At 41.4% G+C, this 20109-nt stretch overlaps 1 protein-coding gene across 2 annotated transcripts in view; it reads right to left on the reverse strand.

Moving 5' to 3' along the window:
* pde4d (phosphodiesterase 4D, cAMP-specific) overlaps nucleotides 1-15892 on the reverse strand; it is a 1181705-nt gene extending 1165813 nt beyond the window's left edge. The window contains exon 1 of one of the 2 annotated variants that reach the window (XM_080186268.1): nucleotides 15763-15892. The gene's annotated coding sequence lies outside the window, so the exon portion shown is untranslated. The remainder of the gene's footprint in view (nucleotides 1-15762) is intronic. The other variant, XM_080186277.1, reaches the window with a different exon arrangement.
* Between the last annotated feature and the right edge of the window lie 4217 nt (nucleotides 15893-20109).

Genomic DNA, 20109 nt, shown 5'->3' on the forward strand with positions numbered 1-20109 from the left:
CCATCAGTTCATTCAGCAGGCTCCTACTGGACGTGGAAGAAGAGGGAAATCCAAGATGAATCAGCGCCAGACTCTCAATTGAGATATCAAGCTGGCCAATAGGCACTCGAACAATGTGAGAATATTAGCTGTGGATAGGAGAGAATGCAACGCTTCATTTGCCTTATGCATCTCTAGACAAAAGAGCTACACCCGAGACCAGAAAATCTGACCCAAAGTCAATGGATCTTCCCATTATCTGCTCCTCACCTGCTCTGATTCTCATGGAGGGCGGGGCAACAGAATTCTGATGTCTAAGTCAACGTGAACATGAATTGTGTACATAGAATTATACAGGGCAATGCCTGCTTCCCCAGATGCACACGTTTATATTTTGACTTTAAAGCCATCCTCAATGCCTGTCTTACTTGAAGGGCAATGAAGAATTGAAAGACAGCACTTCAGGTCACTATGGCACATGACAATTTATTTACCAACTACAGACAAAAGCAGAATGAAGATGGAATGAAGCTCATACAACAATCAGAGTTATAACCAAACAGATCTAGGAACTGCACTTCACATGCTGAACCAGCCACTTTTAGCCTTGTAGCAAAGCTTCCATTCCCAGGGTTGACAGAATAATGGTTGTATGTGATATGCTCCGTAATCTACTGCAGGAAAATGTCATTATCATGCAGTTAGGTGACAATGGCAGCAAAATCATGGCATAATAAGACTGTGAAAATGCTAATAAACTATTGGTGCTAAGGTCAGCCGAGGGGAAAGGACAATGGTTACATCAAACACAAATGGCTGGATTTTCACAGAGTTGAAAAGAATCCATGCACATTTAAAAATAGCAGACAGAACCTGCTTGCATAAATTCTGCTCCCATTTCTGACAGATCCAATTTTTGCTGGAGGCATGGAGGCGAGGCATGATTCACACAGAACAAAAGCAGAAAAGCAGCAAAGTCATTTGAACTATTGAAAGGGCTTTAACCTTTAATGTGGGAGCCATGAACAGGTAGGGTAGATGTAAACACTCCTGAAGGGCAGATAAGATCCGTTCAGTGTTTTTGACCTAAAGCTTTTTAAACGTCCTGCTTTTTCAATATAAAAAGAATAGGCTGCAACTGTCAGTGAGAGTTAAAAGAAAAATACCTCTGCTGGAACTCTTTGATTGACAGGTCACCTGGTGTAAGTGAGAAAGAGCCATTGGCATCTGCTCATTCTGCTTCAATAGTGCTCTTTGTTGATATTTCTCAGGGCTATCAATATGTCATTTTGAATATTTGGCTGAGTTTACAAACCTACAAGTATCTTAGCAGTGGGTTCTGAGTTCACAGTCTGATTCATTGTTTAAAGAGTTGATTAAAGAATTGATTGCCTTTGATGTTGAGTCTGAATAGAAGTTTGTTATTTTTAAAGAGCTTAAACACTTGAGGGAACTTAGAGCTTTGAATTTTTAAGTTCATTTTTTATTCATTCATGGGACCTGGGCATAGCTAGCTGGCCAGTATTTATTACCCATCCCTAATTGCCTTGAACTGAGTGGCTTGCTGGGGCATTTCAGAGGGCAGCTGAGAGCTAATCTCATTGCTGTGGCTCTGGAGTCACGTGTAGACCAGACCAGGTAAGGATGGCGGATTCCTTCCTAAAGAACATTAGCAAACAATCAATAATGGTTTCATGGTCACCAGTAGATTCTTAATTCAAGATATTTTATTGAATTCAAATTTTTATTGAACTGAATGGTTTTCATGAATGAGAGGTGTTTCCACTATTAATTTTGTATAAGTGAAAGTTACATTAGATTTAAAAAGTTTATTTTTTCATCTCCACAAAGCTCCTTAGGCCTTCCCATGATGGATAATGAATAAATAAGAATTGAATTTACATGGGAGTCTGATGGTCATGGAGTGTGGGTGGGAGCATGAGTTGGAATTAAGTTGGGATGGAAGGTATGAGGGGCAATGGTGGGTAGGTGCAGGGTGACAGCAAGGAGGCCTAACAGCCTGTAAAACAACTGGAATAAAGTCTTAGAGAATTAAGACAGGCCTTCTGACCAGTACTTGCCCACCTCTGTGACACGTCACCAACCTCCCAAAGCAAAAATTGCAAGTCAGGTAGGTACCTTTTCCTCAGGTGGGTCTGGGGAGTCAGGAAAATTCTCAACATAAGCTACCTGCCTCAGCCCTAATTCCAGACACCTTACATAGAGTGCAACAAATATACCGTTTCTTAAAAAGGGGAAAATAACATCTACCAATTAACCATACCCAAGCCATCTTGTCTTATACTTTCATATAAATTTCTTTAATCATAATTCATAAGAACATAAGAAATAGGAGCAGGAGTAGGCCATCTAGCCCTTCAAGCCTGCCCCGCCATTCAATAAGATCATGGCTGATCTGTAGTGGCTCAGTTCCACCTTCCCGCTTTCTCCCCATAACCCTTAATGCCCTTGCCTATCAAAAACCTATCTAATCGTGTCTTAAATATATTTAGTGAGGTAGCCTCCACCACTTCAACGGGCAGAGAATTCCAGAGATTCACCACCCTTTGAGTGAAGAAGTTCCTCCTCAACTCCGTTCTAAAGTGCACCCCCCCTTATCTTGAGGCTGTGCCTTCTAGTCCTGCTGTCCTTTCTGAGCGGGAAGAATCTCTCTACCTCTACCCTATCCATCCCCTTCATCATCTTATACGTCTCTATAAGATCCCTTCTCATCCTTCTGAACTCCAACGAGTACAAGCCCAGTCTATACAGCCTCTCCTCATAGCTCAACCCCCTCAACTCTGGTATCAGCCTAGTCCAACAGGTTTATTTGGTAACAAAATCCACCAGCTTTCAGAGCGCTGCCCCTTTGTCAGGTGAGTGGAAGTTCTATTCACAAACAGGGCGTAAAAAACACAAATTCAATTTACAAAATAATGATTGGAATGCGAATCTTTATAGATAGAACATAAGAACATAAGAAATAGGAGCAGGAGTAGGCCATCTGGCCCCTCGAGCCTGCCCCGCCGTTCAATAAGATCATGGCTGATCTGTTATGGCTCAGCTCCACATTCCCGCCCTCTCTCCATAACCCCTAATCCCCTCTCTTATCAAAAACCCATCAACCCGCGTCTTAAAAACATTTAGCAAGGTAGCCTCCACCACTTCAACGGGCAGAGAATTCCAGAGATTCACCACCCTTTGAGTGAAGAAGTTCCTCCTCAACTCCGTTCTAAACCGCCCCCCCTTTATTTTGAGGCTGTGCCCCCTAGTCCTACTGTCCTTTCTGAGCGGGAAGAGTCTCTCCACCTCTATCCTATCCATCCCATTCATCATCTTATACGTCTCAATGAGATCTCCCCTCATTCTTCTAAACTCTAACGAGTACAAGCCTAGTTTATTCAGCCTCTCCTCATAGCTCAACCCCCTCAACCTCAATTCATTCTCATTGTACAACATGTCCCTGCTCTTTGGCAACAATTGACAAATTAACACTAATTACAAATCATTATCAAGTGCAGGGCATTTATTTATTTGATTATTTAGTATGTAATTGTTTTCAGCTTACGTTAGCACAGGAGCTGATCTTTGGTGCTTGTGCTTTGTTTCAAATGTTTGACATTTAGCATACCATTCTTTCTTTGGCCATACTGTAAATCAAAAGTTAACATAAAATAACTTTCCCTGTTCCTGAACCAATTATGTTTCAACACCAAAAATGGAGCTAATAGAATAAAGGGTGGAGAAAGCACTAAATAATGTTGCAAATGCAGGATTTGTTTGCTTGCAGAGATGGGTATGACTGTCATATAAAGCTAATCTGCTACTGCCAATTTTTGGGCTATATCAAGTTTGGAGATTGCCCCAATATTATCTCCAATTTTATAAAAAAAAGCTTTTCACCAGACTTTTGGAAGGATTTAGGGCTTAATTTTGACTTTGGATTCGCATAAAATGAGCAATATCCATTGAGCTGCCAATAGTACATGTCTCCAAATTTTCATTTCCATTAACATGGGATCAAAGAATTTATCCCAATATCTCCCAAAGTGACAACGTTAAGTTAATAACTCTTCCATACTGATTCCCAGCCACTTCCTTTTCACCCAATAAAAACTCTTCAATGCCATTAAAAACTTTTAAAATCTCCTCAGGGAGAATTAAGTCCTTGCTCCAGTATCTCCATTCTCCATTAGAATGAAAGAACACAGTTGAGGCTTTGCCATCAGCAGACCATATGTAATCTGGCCATTCCTGCATTCTAACTGATTTACTCATCCGAGCAAAATTTCTACAATATTTTCTTGATCCACCCTTCCTCAGTGCTAATCAAGCAATACCTCAACTTCTCTTTACCTCACCAATACTTAAGCTAGAGACTGTTTTCCAAAGATGGCATTCCAAAGATGCTCACTTTGGCACATGAATCTTCATATTTTTCATCTGTTCATGGGATGTTGACATCACTTTCAAAGCTAGTGTCATTGTCCATCTCCCAATTACCTTTGGGGAGGTGGTGGTGTGCAGTCATCTTCACAACTGAGTGACCTGGTAGGCTATTTGAGAATCTTCTTGGGGCGTTTCTAACCCCTGAAGACAAGTGGGTTGGGGTGCATGGGAGGTTAAAAAGTATTAAAATCCCAAACCAATCCAACCCACCAGCTTCGAGCTTTAACAGAGTTGTGGAGGGGTACCTATGGACAACCAAACTGCTTGTAGGAGAGGGGTTCATCATTATTATTTAAAGAAGCTGTGTGGCTTTATTTTGTAAGGATTTTTAATTTTAACCCATGAAGACCTGGTTTCTCAGGCCTTGGGAAACACAACAGGTAAAAGGAGGGAAGAAGGGCCATAAACTAAGTGTATCAGTAGCACTTTTGTGGGCTAGATGGAGCAAGATTGTTTCTTTCGAGCCCAACAAGAATACAGATCCCATGATTGCTCAACTCTCCTTTTCCCCATCCATGGTAGTCCAATCCCCAATCTTTGTTATTTCGGACTTCCCACCCTCAGTACTGGCCACCTCCCAAGATCTCTTTTCTCATGATCTTTGACTCTCTCTCCCTCCCCACAGTCTTTGATGTCCCTGGCCCAACCCTCCCCTTGCTGAGTAAAAACAGGACCTTTAAGTTCCCACACAAGAAATGACTTGTGCCGCCTAACTTTCAAATGTCTGTTGATTAAGGATCAGTTCATTGATCAAAGAATAGTCTTGTAATCAAATCAAGACATTTAAAAGAAAAACTTGAAGGATGTTTATTGTTTGAGGTAACAATACCCAGTTAGGAGTCAGAATATCAAAATTATTGCAGCTTTTTTTAAAATCTAAAACTAAATATAGCACATCATTAATCTTTTGCTATTACTTAATCTTTGTCAAGGGAACAGTAACAATGCTAATATTAAGGACTCTTTTGAAATATAGCTTGCATTCAAACTCATTAAAGAATTTTAGTATTTGCAAAACCAAAAGCTAGTAGCATAAATCTGAGAGCTCATTAATAACCTTTGAATCAGAAATGAGTATTCATGGAGTTTCCAGTTTGATTTATTTTGGAAAAATCTTTACAACATAATGGCTGGAAATTTCAAGGACTCTTTTCCAGCAACGTATCAGGAAAGAACATTTTCCTATATCTGTGCTAGAGGTTGATAATTTATCCTAATTGTCTTCTTTAAGTGTGATTCAAAGGAGATGTGAAGGGCAAGTTCTTACACAGAGAATGGTAGGTGTCTGAACTGTGCTGCCAGGGGAGTGGTGGAGGCATATACAATGAGGGAGTTTAAGGGGCATTTAGACAAGCATATAAATATGCAAGAAACCGAGGGATATGGATCAAGGGCAGGCAGAATGGATTAGTTTAATTTGGAGTCATGTTTGGCGCAACATTATGGGCCAAAGGACCTGCTCCTGTGCTATACGGTTCTACGTTCTATCTTCACCAAATTCTGGCGATGGGATGATTTTCATAAACAGCATGTGCTATTACTGCATGCAAAGACACTTCAGCAGCAGTCACCTTGGCTGTATCCATCTACCCTTCCAATATGGAGGAGAATCTACCAGGAACCCAAGCATGTTGGCAACTTTTATAAACCCTTCAACTCACATTGGAATCACATTTAAAGAAGACAATTAATTACCAAACTCTAGCACAGCTAACAGGTCTACTGAAGGTCACTTGTGACAGAAATCCAAGATGAAACAGGGAGGGGAGAGCTAAAGGGTATGAGTACACAATACATAATCAGGGAATTTAGTGCGAGAAAATTGTCACTTTCTTTGCAAATTATTGTTTCTTGGAACAGGTCGACAGAGTTCTGAGTATAGATTTCCTTGAGACTTTAGAAAGGGAGATAGGGATATTCCTGAGAAAGGAGTTCTGCTCAAGCTCTAAAGGATAGATTATGGGGAGCTGGGATTACTGATACCCATGAATTACTGTGACTCCCTGGAGCTTTGCTTGATGGCTTACATGGATCACATAAAATAGCAACACAAGCATTTTATCACTAATAAATTGCACTGAAAGCTAGGCAAAGGGTTGAGTTACAAAAACCTTCTTTATTTTCTCCTTTCCATTGTGCATGCTTTTATTCTATACCCTCATTCCTCTGATATGGTATATTCTGGTTGGTATCCTGGTGTCCTGATCTACATCCTGGAATCCTCAGAGATATGCAGTGGATTGTGGATTGTGCTCTGTCAATGACATTCTTCTCTTTGCTGCTGTCATGTGCCTTCAGATTATCTACAGAATGTGTCTACTTACAAACCAGAACTGATAGAAAGCAGTTCAGCCTTGCTCACCTGAGATCCAAGACAAAAGTACCCCAAGTCCTCAGAGTTGGTCTACGCTGATAATGCCACACAGCAGCAAATGGAAAGACTCTCTAACGCTTGGTTTGATCATCAGCATCAGGAAGACAACTCTCATGGTCCAAGATATTGCCATGCAGTCATCTGTATTGACAATGTGAGGCTGAATGTTGTTGATAGATTCACATATCCAGGCTTCACAGCCATCTGCAATCTGTCACTTGATGCTGAATCCACACATGTATCGCAAATGCTACAGCTGTTATGTTCAAGCTTAGTAAAAGAGTTTGGAACAACAGCGGCCTGACTATGAACTCCAAGCCTAGCAAGCTTGTGTCCTCAGCACAGTGGTTAGATATGAACAACATATGTTAGAGAGGAGAAAAAGATGAACAGTGGATAAAAGCAAATTACTGCGGATGCTGGAATCTGAAACCAAAAGAGAAAATACTAGAAAACCTCAGCAGATTTGGCAGCATCTCTAAGGCGAAAAAAGAGTTGACATTTCAAGTCCAGATGACCCTTTGTCAAAGCTTTGACAAAGGGTCATCTGGATTCGAAATGCCAGCTTGTTTCTCTCCTAAAAGATGAACAGTTCTACCTTCACTGTCTTTGATGTAACCTCAGTATCTTTTGGCAGGGGAGGGTCACATACTCAAAGATCCCGGGGCCTGTAAATTGCATCAGCATAAATCATTGCTAACCCAATGATATCTGCACAAACTGACCATTTTCATCAGATAGATGATGGCTGTGTACCGAAAGGCCTTATACATGGTCTATTAACAACTGCATCATCACCTACTGGACATCTATACCTCCAGTACCGGCACATGTAAGTGAAGTCTGAAACAGGCAGACAGCTGGGAGACAGGAAGGCTACCCAATGTACTTGATGCAGGACAGAATACATAGGATGGGAATCTGAACATGGAGGGCAGTTAAATAGTTAATAAAAACAGAGTTAATGTTTCGGGTCCATATAACCCTTCTACAGAAGTGTACAAGGGTCATTTATATCCAAAACACTAACTCTGTTTCACTCCACAGATGCTGCCAGACCTGCTGAGTTTATCTAGCATTTTCTATTTTTATTTCAGATTTCCAGCATCTGCAGTCCTATGCTTTTATTTTAGTCAAGTAGTTAAATCTGGAGGTAAAACATCATTAGTAAGGATTTCAGTGAGGAAGGGACTGAGGTCAAGACAGGTGGGCCAGATGCAGAGCTTTGCACTGCTGGCCACCTTGCCAGTCCCCAGTTCCATCAAGCCCTTGGGCTATTTTCCCTGAAATGGGATGTAGGGAATGGCAGGGTACCCACCCGCAAGCAACAGGTAGTCAACCCAACTAATCAAAGGGTCTATAATCCGAGGTGATTGGTATTTACCAGATGACCTTCAAGTCCCTGGAGCCACAGGGAAGAGTATCACTGCCTGAAAAGAACCTCCCAAAGAGGGAGGAACACTGCAGGAATACTTAGAGGCCTTCCCAAATTTCATGTATCAGCTGTAGCCATAGCTAGCTCCGCCCCCATAATGGTGGCCTTATTGCTTAAGCTTATTTGTTATTTCACATTTCAAAAAGTTCAAGCAAGATATTTCCATGTGGGGCTTCCTGTCCTTCACTTAGGTATTGATCAGGAAAGGGTCACTACATCCTTTTGAGGATTGGGGAGAAAGGTTTAGATTATTTAATATTTGGGAGGCTATAACTTCATAGAAGCATTTGAGAATTTTAAACAAAAGTGTAGTCTGACATTTAGTGGCTTTCTTAAAGGTGTCTCCAACAGTTGCTTCCTTTCCCCACATTGTCACCTCCAGGATCAGCCAGATATCTGTTTATGGCTCTTACAACAAGCTGAACCAGACTGTTTGAAGTTTTGGCATACTGTTTGGCCCTTGCAGGCAACAATCAATGGCACAGTCATAGAACATAGAACATTACAGCGCAGTACAGGCCCTTCGGCCCTCAATGTTGCACCGACCAGTGGAACCAATCAAATGACCCTCTAACCTAAACTATTCCAATGTTATCCATATGCCTATCCACTGACCATTTGAATGCCCTTAAAGTTGGCGAGTCCACAACTGCTGCAGGCAGGGCATTCCACGACCTTACTACCTTCTCTAGTCTTCTCCAATGACAGAGCAACCTTGTAGGGCTGAATGGCCTACTCCTAAATCCTACGTTCCTAAGTTCCCCTGAACCTGCTCTGTCATTCAATAAAATCTGGCTGATCTGAATGAGGCTTTACCTCCACTTTCCTGCCTGCCCCCCATAACCCTTGACTCCCTTGTAGATCAAAAATCTATCTAACTCAACCTTGAATAGATTCAATGACCTATCCTGCACTGCTCTCTTACAGAGAATTGTAAAAACTAACCACACCCTAAGTACAGGTTTTTCCAGCCCTTCTTGCCAGCAGGATCTCTGATCTGATTAAGTCAACTCTCCGCGATGAGTACTCTAGCTGTGGGGCGGATGAGATGTGCAAAGCTCACAGGCTTTGCCAGGTCCAAAAGATCCTGCCAGTTGTCTATGGCTCACCATATCTGCCACAGAGCAGCCCAGTGCAGGGGCAGGGAGTCCAGAAAATCCAACCTGAGAGAAGAAATTCCTCCTCATCCATATCTTAAATGGCATTTCTTGAAACTGTTCTACCTAGTTGTGGATTCCCCCATCAGGAAAAATATCCTCTCAGCACTGACTCTGTCAAGTTCCCTTAAAATCTTATATGTTTTAATAAGATCACATCCCATTCTTCTAAACTCCAAGGAATATAGGCCCCACCTACTCAACCTTTCCTTATTAGACAGCCTCTTCATTGCTGGAATCAGTCTAGTGAACCTTCTCTGAACGATTTCCAATGGACATATATCCCTCCTTAAGTAAGGAGGCAAAACTTCACATAGAACATAGAACCCTACAGTGCAGAAAGAGGCCCTTCAGCCCATTCAGTCTGCACCGACCAGGATAGAGGTTGTAGGAAAGTAAAAAGACAGAGCTCTGTATCTAAATGCATGCAGCATTCTTACCAAAACAAATGAATTCACAGCACAAGTAGAAATAATTATGTATAACCTGATACTCATTATAAAGACATAACTACAAGATGACAAAGACTGGGACCTGAATACTCAAGAATTCATGACATTTAGGAAGGACAGGTAGCTAGGAAAAGGTGAATGGGTGGCTCTGTTAATTAAGGGTGACGTTGTTATAACAGAGGAAGATGACTGTAGTTCAGTCTCTTTACTTTCCTACAACCTCTATCCTTATCTGCAGGTGTATTCTTAAATTTGTACACTTCATCTCATCATTTCTCTTATTCCTACCTTGCTCTTTTGCCCTGCCGTTTCTATTTAATTTATATTCTCATACTGATTCCTTGCCCTGACTATTTCGTCAAAACCTTCTCTACTTCCCTAGTTATATGACTCACCAGAACACTGGTCCAGCATGGTTCAGATGAAGACTGTCCCAGTGGTACAGCTCCGACTTTCCCCAGTGTCAGTGTCTGATGAATCAAAACCCATTTCTCCCACACCAATTTTTGAGCCACATTTGACTCTCGAATCTAACATATGCTACATCAACGTTCTCATGGCTCAGGTAGTATTCCAGGGGTTATTATCTTTGACACTCTGCTTTTTAATTGAGTATGAGCCCTTAGTTGCTCATATTCCCTTACAGAACAGTTCTATCTATATAATTGGTATCTAAATGGACCACAAACGCAGGGTCCTCCTCTTTGAATTGCAAGTTCCTCTTCAGCCCCAAACAAATGTATAAAACCCTGGCATGGGCAGATAATGCAGCCATCTGGACTCCTGATTTCAACTGCAGATATTTGTGTCTACTCCCCCTGAGCATACTGTTCCCAAAAACCTGTACCCTGGTGTCATGGTCAGTTTGCACATCTACCCTGCAGCCACCACGTTCATCCATACCAACTACAAGAACCTCAAGCCTGTGGAACAATTGCAAATGTTGAGGCTCCTCCATTCCTACCTTCTGAATGCCCTTTGCCTCAAGTGTATCCAAAACCTCCCGTTCAAGGTATAGGGGATGATTCTCCTTGCCTGCTGCGCTGCTCAAGTAGCCCGGACAAATCAACTCTGGGCTTGCTAAACAGATGTAAATTTAAATTTAAATAAATCATTAGCCTCTCGCCCATTTCCAGTGAGATGCTGACCTCACCAGATACCTAGATCTCTTGTAAAATTGCGAGAGCTGAGAAGTTGGGCATGAAGGTGATTTCTCAGCTGTCGCGTGACCCGATGGGTGGGGCGAGCCAGTAAAATCCCAGTCATAAAATTAGTTTGGATAAAGATGGGTAAAGGTAAAAAGTCACGGTAATGGTTTATGGATCTGCTAATAGTAACAATGTTCTAGGAAATGGCTGACAAAGAGAAATGATGAGAGCTTGTGAGAAAGGTATGGCATCCGTCAAAAAAAGGGATGCAAAGTTGGTCTGAGGAATCGGATGATCTCCTACAGGGCTGCTAGGAGTCAGTATTTAAAAACTCTGTGACCAACCTAAACGAGTACGCCACTACAGTAACTAACTTCATTAGGAAGTGTGTAGAAAACTGTGAGCCAAAGAAGCAAATTTGTGTGTTTCCCAACTGGAAACTATGGATATACGGAGATATCCACTGCTTGCTGAAGTCCAGGTCTGAGGTGTTCAAGCCATACAACCCCGACCTATACAAGAAAGCCAGATACGATCTAAGGAGATCCATCAAAGATGCCAAAAGACAATACCAGATCAAGCTAGAGTCCCAGGCTAGTCACACGGACCCCCACCGACCATGGCAAGGTCTGCAAGACATAACAGGCTACAAGATGAAGGCATGTAAAATTGTCGGCTCCAACACACCCCTCCCTGATGAGCCCAATGCATCCTATGCCCATTTTGAGCCAGAGGTCAGCGAGAGCACGCTCTCCACCTTGGAAGCCCTGGATGAACTTGTATCTGAGGTCACCCCTGCAGATGTCAGAGCAGCCTTCTCAAAGGTCAGCCTACAGAAAGCAACTGGCCCAGATGGGGTACCTAGACGAGCACTTAGATCCTGCATTGATCAGCTGGCGGGGATATTCACAGACATCTTCAAACTTCTTTACAACAATCTGAGGTCCCTATCAACTTCATAAAGTTGCCCATCATCCCAGTACCAAACAAAAGCCAAGCAGTGTGCCTCAATGACTTTTGTCCAATGGTTCCGACATCCGTCATTATGAAGTGCTTCGAAAGGGTAGTCATGTCATGAATCGATTTCAGCCTCCCAGACTGCCTGGATCTACTACAGTTCACCCTACTACCGCGACAGGTCCACAGCAGACGCTATCTCCATGGCCCTGCGCTCAACCCTGGAACACCTAGATAACAAAGACACCTTCATCAGACTCCAATTTATTGACTACAGCTCAACCTTCAACACCGTTATTCCAATGAAACTCATCTCCAAATTCTGTGGCCTAAGCCTCGACACCTCCCTCTGCAACTGGATCCTGAATTTTCTAATCCACAGACCAGAATCAGTAAAAATAGGCAACTACACATCCTTCATGATCATCCTCAACACCAGGGCCCCACAAGGTTGTGTTCTAAGCCCCCTACTATGCTCCTTATACATTTATGACCATGTGGCCAAATTCCTCTCCAATTTGATTTCAAGTTTGCTGATGACACCACCATAATGGGTCAGATCTCAAACAGTGACAAGACAGAGTACAGGAAAGAAATAGAGAATCTGATGAACTGGTGTGGTGACAATAATCTCTCCCTCAATGTCAACAAAATGAAGCAGATTGTCATCGACTTCAGAAAGTGTAGTGGAGAACATGCCCCTGTCTACTTCGATGGGGACAAAGTAGAAATGGTTGAGAGGTTCAAGTTTTTAGGTGTCCAGATCACCAACAACCTGTCCTGGTCTCCCCATGTCAATGCTATAGTTAAGAAAGCCCACCAAAGCAACTATTTTCTCAGAAGATTAAGGAAATTTGGTATGTCAGCTACAACTCTCACCAATCTTTACAGACACACCATAGAAAGCATTCTTTCTGGTTATGTCACAACTTGGTATGGCTCCTGCTCTGTCCAAGGCAGCAAGAAATTACAAAATGGCGTGAATGTAGCTCAAACCATCACACAAACCAGCCTCCCATCCACTGACTCTGTCTACACTTCCTGATGCCTTGGCAAAGCAACCAGCATAACTAAGGATCCCACACACCCCGGACATTCTCTCTTCCACTTTCTTCCTTTGGGAAAAAGATACAAAAGTCTGAGGTCATGTATCAAGAACAATTTCTCCCCTGCAGCCATCAAATTTTTGAATGGACTTACCTCGCATTAAGTTGATCTTTCTCTACACCCTAGCTATGACTTTAACACTACATTCTGCACTTTCTTGTTTCCTTCTGTATGAACGGCATGCTTTGTCTGTTTAGCATGCAACAAACAATTCTTTTCACTGTATACTAATATATGTGACAATAATAAATCAAACCGAATCAAAATCAAATTCAAATTGAAACAATCATGGACAATTTAAATCTACATATAGATTGGACAAATCAAATTAGCAAAGGTAGTCTGGATGATTTCATAGAGTGTTTTATGAACAGTTTCTTAGAAATATGCATTTTAGCATCAACCAGAGAGCAGGCATGACGAGATTTGGCAAGGTGCAATGAGAAAATATTAATTAATGGCCTCATGGTGAAGGTGACTCTAGGTAGCAGTGCTCATAATATGCTTACGTTCCACATTCAGTTGAGGGAGGGAGGAGTGGATGTAAGATTTGGGTTTTAAACTTAAATAAGGGCAATTACAAGGGCATGAAGCTGGCTAAAATAAACTTGAAAATTAGGTGAAGGGATTGGTCAGTAGACAAGCAGTGGCATATATAAAAATGGATATTTCAGAATACTCTGAACAGGTATATTTCAATGAGAAAGAAAGACTCTTAGGGAAGGACACACTATCTTTGGCTAAATGAAGAAGCTTAAAATAGTATTAAATTGAAAGAAAAGGTATATATTTCCACAAAGTTGAGTGGCAGGTCAGAAAATTGGACAGAATATAAAAAACAGCAAAGAATGAGCAAAAGATTAAAAAGGAGGGAAAAATTTAAACATGAGAGGAAGCTAGCTAAATATACAGAAGTGTTTATCAGAGTTTCCATAAATATTTAAAAAGAAAAGGAGTAAATAAAGTGAACATTGGTCCTCTAAAGAATGAGAATGGGGAATTAATAATAGAAAATAAGAAAATGGCAGATGAATCAAACAGATTTTTGCATGTGGCTTCGCTGTAGAGAATATTAATCCCAGAAATTATTGCACACCAGGAGCTGGAAGGGAGGAACTTAAAACAGCAACAATCACCAGGGATGCTGAAAAAATTATTACAACCAGAAGCTAACAATTCCCCAGAACCTGATGAATGTCATCCTATTATCATTAAAGATGTGGCTACTGAAATAATAGATGCACTGATTTTAATTTTCCAAAATACCCTGGATTCTGGAAAGTTTCCACCAGATTGGAAAATAATGAATGGAAACCCTCTATTCAAAAAAGAAGGAAGACAGAAAGCAGGAAATTACAGGCAGTTAGCTTAACATCTGAGGTAGGAAAATTGCTGGAATCTGCCAGGAAGCTTATAGCCGGGAATTTAGAAAACCTTGATGCAATCAACATTGAGTCAACTTTGTTTTATGAAAGGAAAATCATATTTGACTAATTTATTAGAGTTCTTTGAGGAAGTAGCAAGTAGTGTGGATAAGGGGGAACCTGTAAATGTGGTGTACTTAAATTTTCAGAAGGCATTTGTTTCAAATATCCACCCCTCTTTCCCCTTTATATTGTCAATTGCCCACTCTTGCCTTTTGTATATGGCTGAATATGAATGTTTCTGATTGTTAAATTTAAAGCACCAATATTGCGATGTTGAGATGACAAATCTACTGTTTTGTATTCTTTCACATAAAAAAAGAATTGCGTTACAGACATGATTCAAGATGAACTGACCTACTTTATAAAATAGCTGGTACAACATGTTTCCACTGACAGTTTACTTTATTTTCTGAATTAGCAGTGAAGCATTTTGATTTATCATTTCTCGGATTCTGTTAGGCAAACACCTAACTGATGCTTAATGACAAGAGCAATCAATGATTTTCCACACAACAACCATGGTTACTGATATAACAGCAAATATAGTTCAAACCTCACTGCGTGTCCATATGAATGATTAAAATGAAGCATAAACAGAACTTAAAAGTTTGCAAAATTTCATTTGTGGCATGGAAAATTACATCATGTAGACTTTTTAAAGAGTATTTTCAAACTCAACTTTCATCAGACTCTTGTAAAACAAACGTGAAAATGATTTAAACCAGCTTAGACCCATAGGCAATCTTGTTGTGGATGTTAATCAGTAGACTTATGCCAAATCTAGTGAATGGTTTTGTGCTCTTACAGTGTGGTAAGAAACATCTTGCTTGGAGCAGAGTGAGTGAAAAATTACCGAAGCAGGCAGCTAAACTGTCATAAACCAAGTTGTGTAAACAATGAATGGGAATAAATTAAAGACATCCCAGCAATGAACAGTTCAATATTTAAGGTAAGTCACCTTAAAAGCTATGTCTTGGACTGTAAAACATGAATTAGGTTTTGAATCTAATTTTCATGTCGATTTCAATTACTCCACTAAGTTAGAGAATGCCCTGTTGGTATCACAACATGTTAGGAGAAGTAAAACGCAAAATGTTTTTCAGCAACGTATTTAAGCTGTATCATTATCAAATCAGTCCACAACTGAATCATCATAGCTTATACACCCACATTGGGAATCAGCTTTGAACATTCCAAAACACAAACGCGCATCGCCTGTTAAATGGTATATTTTCATTTCGCTGTAAGATTCCTGACTGAGAAAAGCGACAACTTACTGTTTCTTGCCAAAGGGAGCTGCTAACATCAATTGATTGGAACAGAAAAACCAAAGCTGTGGTACAGAAAACTAACAAAGAATAAACAAGCAAGAAGTCGGACTCAGCCCAGGCCTCTGGATTGCCTTCAACTGTGAGAGCTTCATGCTCATACACGCTTGTCTAGAATTTATGAACCTCAGCTCAGATTCTAGCCAATCACGGCACTTTATGTAACAAGTCTAGCTGGCTGCGCCGAGCTGAGAAAGCTGCTATGGAAATAATGCCCAGAGAGACTTCACATCAATCAATTTTTCACTGTGCACAAGTGAAATCCGAACTTTTCCTTTTGTCATCCTGACTAATATTTTAAAAGGTGCAGTGTCTTCATCGTCAATTGCATTGTTCCTTTCATGTCTGTTCGACATTTTCTGATATGAAGACTGTGCCCCATTCAAACGAGGGCTAATCCATTATGAAAATGATGTAATGAAATACTCAGTTTCAAAGCAATGTTGACATAAGCTTGCTTCCATTTCTATTCCTCTCAGGTAATCACTTCCAGTTTCTGTTCTGTGTGCAATGCTGCATACTTTTACTTCCAAGCTTTCAATCCAACTCACTATTACAACACGGCTGGGGTTTTCAAACTGTATCGTCCAGCCAGAGCATTGATTGAGAAAGGTTCAAATATGAAAAGCCTAGCCCTTTGCTTATGGAATTTTTAAAATGCTAAATCACACCAGAGATGATGCTGTTGCTGAAGACAGATGGGAGATGCAGAAGAGGAGTCCCCTGATGCACCTGGGGGCTGGGAGCGGCTTGGGCTAGGGGCACGAGGTTGACCACAGGACTCTCTCCTGTGATGAAGATCTCATGGCTGGGCTGCCCCTGAAAGCCCTGGGAAATCTAAACACTTTATGATGGCAATTGGCATGGTGATTTCAGGCATCACTCTGATCAAAATCTTCATTCTGGTCTGTGGGCTGTAAAAACTTTGGAGTGGCCTGCTCAATATAACCTCCATGCTCCCTGGACACCGAGCAGGCTTCCAAATCCCAGCAGCAGCCATTCTGTAGAAGGGATGCCACTTTCTCTCTCTAAGAAACTCTGGATGTCAGAAGTGCGATTTGAAGTCCTGTGACTCAGAGAGTAGAATTCCCTTCCCCAAAGCTACTCATTCAGACCCATTCTTGTAACACTGCATTGTTTTCAAGTCTCTGAGCCTTCCTAGAAAGATCAAATCCATTGCCAGCCTTTGAAGTCTTTTGAAATCCATTGCAGATTTTTGAAAACTTTTGTTCCCATTCAATTTCATGGTCCAGTACTTAAACTAGCCTTTGATTGACAACTAAATGGTTTTTACTCAACAAGCTTGAAGTTTGTGTATTTATCTTTCTCTTCGTGGCTGAATGCATCTGAAGTATCCCCATTGTTCCTAACCGCAATGTTCATAAACATCAGCTACAGGCAACCTTAAAGCAGCTAAACGCTTTTACTTCTTCTTTTCTATTAGAAAAGATGGGTGAATCCCACCCAACAGGCACTGCCCACACCAGTGGAAAACACTGATTTGAGTGAATTGCACCCATTATAAGCCAGGAGGAACAGGTATCCTCCCATCTACCCCACAAAGAGTCCTTGGATCTCTCCAGCCCTCTCTGATGCCCCTGGAGCCCTACCCACAATTCCCCACCCTGGTGGCCAACCAACTTTCGACCCCTGCTCCCATTAACTGCTGTGTGCCTTTCTTGCATCTTCCTCACTGAGACGTCCAAATTTCGACTCCACCCTGCCGGCCAGCTGGTGAGATTAGCTCAGTGGTACTCTGGGAACCTGTACATAAATTAGGCCATGCTTTGAGATCTACACACACAAACTTTCCAGGGGTGCCCTGCTTTGGGCTTGACACACCTATCCAGCCATCCTCTGCCCCTTTTAAAATTGACTCCAATGTGTTTATTTACATAGACAAATGAAAGCAAAATGTTGCAAATGCTGGAAATCTAAAATACAAAGCAAACAATGCTGGATAAACTCAGCAGATCTGGCAGCATCTACGGAGAGAAACAGAGCTAATGTTTTGGGTCCATATTGAAGAGTCAGGCAGACTCAAAATATTAACTGCGACTGAAATTTTCTGGCTGTTCTCACTGGCGGGATGTTCCAGTCCCATGAAGGTGAACTCCCACTTCCAGTCTCCCAACAGTGGAGTGGGGGCAGGGAGGAGGGTGCATATAATGGGAAACCCCATTGACAGCGGTGGGATCAGGAGATCCCATAGAAAGTCCCGCCATAAGTTTTTCTCTCCACAGATTCTGCCAGACCTGCTGAGTTTATTCAGCATTTACAGTGTTTGTATCTATTTGCTTAATTGAACACAGAAAACTGAAAAGACCAGTGATTTTTTTGTCCAGTTTTAGATCATTAACCTCAGTTGCTACGGTTGTACAGGGCCTTGATCAGACCATATCTGGAGTACTGAGTACAGGAGGGATAAAATTGCTTTGGAAGCAGTTCAGAGAAGGTTCACGTGACTTATTCCTGAGATGAAAGAATTGGCTTGTGAGGGAAGGCTGTGAAGGACGGCCTAATACTCGTTGAAGTTTAGAAGAATAAAAACATAGAAAATGGGGGCAGGAGGAGACCATTTGACCTTTTGAACCTGCTTCGGCATTCATTATGATCATCCACCTCAATAGTTGGTCCCATCTTTCCCCCATTTCCTATGATCCCCTTCACTCCAAGTGCTATATCTAACTGCTTCTTGAAAATAGTCAATGTTTTAGCCTCGAGTACTTTCTGTGGTAACAAATTCCACAAGCTGACCACCCTCAGAGTGAAGGAACTTTTCCTCAACTCACTCTGAAACCATCTACTCTGTATCCTCAGACTGTGACCCCTGGTTCTGGACACTCCCACCATTGAGGCCATCCTTCTTGCATCTACTCTGTATAGTCCTGTTAGAATTTTATAGATTTCTATTAGATCCCCCTCATTCTTCTGAACTCCAGCGAACACAATCCTAAGCTGTATCAACCTCTCCTCATACATGAGATCTGCCAACCCAAGAATCAGTCTGGCAAACTTTCGCTGCACTCCCTCTAGAGCAAGAATATCCTTCCTTAGATAAAGGGACCAAAACTGTATACAATGTTCCAGGTGTGGCCTCACCAAGACTCCATATAATTGCAGTAAGACATCACTTTTTCTGTACTTGAATCTTCTCGCTATGAAGGCCAACATACATTTGCCTTTTTTTTTGTCTGCTGCACCTGCATGTTTATCTTCAAAGACTGGAGTACGAAGACACTCAGATCTCCTTGCATTTTCCTCTTTCATAATTTATGACCATTCTGAGAGTAATCTACCTCCCCGTTTTTGCTATCATGTGGATAACCTCGCAGTTATCCACATTATACTGCATCTGCCATTAATATGCCCATTCACTCAGCTTGTCCAAATCACAATAAGAGGTGATCTTATTGAAACACATACAATTCTGAGGGTACTTGATAGGATGGCTAACAAGGGGATATTTCCCCGTGTGGGAGACTCCAGAACTAAGAGGCATATGTTACAAGTAAGAGTACTCCTATCTAAGATGGAGCGGAGGAGGAATTCTTTTCTCTGAAAGGATCATTCCCAAGAAAATAGTGGAGACTGTGTCATTGAGTATATTCAAGAGTGAGTTAGATAAATTTTTGATCAACAAGGGAGACTAAGGTTATGGGGACAGACATGAAAGTGAGTTAAAGCCACCATCTAATCAGCCATATCCTTGTTGAATAGCTGAGCATGTCTGAGAGGCCATTTGGCCTACTCCAGCTCCTAATTAGTTTGATCACATGATCTGAGAGTCCTGAGAATGTTTTGTTCACAGTTCCATATCGTTGTGATTTAAAAAGCTTATGGGTGTCTGCAAATGATGAAACACTAATAGCGATCGTCTGAAAATGCAGACAGCATATTGGGTAACCTCTTTCACATCTCTAGAGAGCTCTACAGATAGTAACACACCAGTGGGACCTGTCCAAATACTGACAGTATGAGAAAGCCGTTGAAAATACTGATGGGGCCTAGCTTCCAAACGACATTCCCAACTATGTAAAAGAGATAAACAATACCATCATTACAGAAAATATTTTTATTCATGCACAGCATTGGAAAGAATTTGTTAGTGAGTTATAATGAGCAAAAAATACAGAATAAAGAATAAAAAATTCTCATGATACTGAAATGGAGACACAAATTGGCCCAGATCTTCCACAGAGTGGCAATTACTATTAGATTACTAATAGTGAGGTTGAGTCAGGCTTAATCATGGTCAGGAGAGGTAGTTAGATGAGTAGTTAGCCAGAGGTTCAG

Source organism: Carcharhinus amblyrhynchos, chromosome 1 (assembly GCF_965287045.1).
Source record: "Carcharhinus amblyrhynchos chromosome 1, sCarAmb.v2.hapA, whole genome shotgun sequence".
Taxonomy (NCBI): Eukaryota; Metazoa; Chordata; class Chondrichthyes; order Carcharhiniformes; family Carcharhinidae; genus Carcharhinus; species Carcharhinus amblyrhynchos.